This window comes from Terrapene carolina, unplaced genomic scaffold, assembly GCF_002925995.2.
Source record: "Terrapene carolina triunguis isolate 2854851 unplaced genomic scaffold, T_m_triunguis-2.0 Scaffold25713, whole genome shotgun sequence".
NCBI classification, from domain to species: domain Eukaryota; kingdom Metazoa; phylum Chordata; order Testudines; family Emydidae; genus Terrapene; species Terrapene triunguis.
In genome coordinates this window covers 1,216-2,072 of record NW_020690064.1, presented here as the reverse complement: position 1 = coordinate 2,072, position 857 = coordinate 1,216, and positions in this window count along the sequence as shown.

Here is an 857-nt window from a genome sequence, read left to right as displayed (position 1 = left end):
GTACAGGCACATGCACAGGGGAGAGTTAAGGGTACAGGCGCACACACTGGAAGGGGGCAGGTTAAGGGTACAGGCACATGCACAGGGGAGAGTTAAGGGTACAGACACATGCACAGGGGAGAGTTAAGGGTACAGGCGCACACACTGGAAGGGGGCAGGTTAAGGGTACAGGCACATGCACAGGGGAGAGTTAAGGGTACAGGCGCACACACTGGAAGGGGGCAGGTTATGTGTACAGGCACATGCACAGGGGGCTCACTAAGGGGGAAGCCGCTCCCCCACCAACGGTGCTGCAGTATTTTGCCAGGCAACGGGCACCTCTGGATTTTTGAAGGACCGACGAGGTCCCGGGTGCGAAGCCACGGTGGATGGGCCGGGGCCATAGGACGTACCATGGAACCTGGGACTTGTTCGTGGCCCCTCCTGCCGCAGCCAGACCCCCGGGGGGCAGTTAAGTGGTGACATTACTATAGATGGGGTTCGGGGGGGGCTCCCACTGGCTGCTCCATTGGTCCCTTCTGGCCTTCTCTATGGGGCGGAGGCAGAGGGGCTGGGGGGCTCTGCCTGCCCCCCACTCCGGCACAGCCTGGGCAGACACACGTGGCCCCAGGGACGATCACAAGGGGCCGTCCAGGGGAGCAGGGGGCGAGAGTGGGGAGTGGGGGCGTAGGAACCCCGGGGGGGGCAGTTATGGGGGCCTGGCTGCTGCCCCCCCCATCCACCTGCAGCTTGTCAGGGGAAGTTGAGAGCCAACTGTCAGAACGGTGCCCGTTGATTTGCATACATGCAAATGAGACTATTAAATAATTTACATAAGAGGAGTTCAAAGAAAGGAAGGGGCTACACCCCCCCCCCCC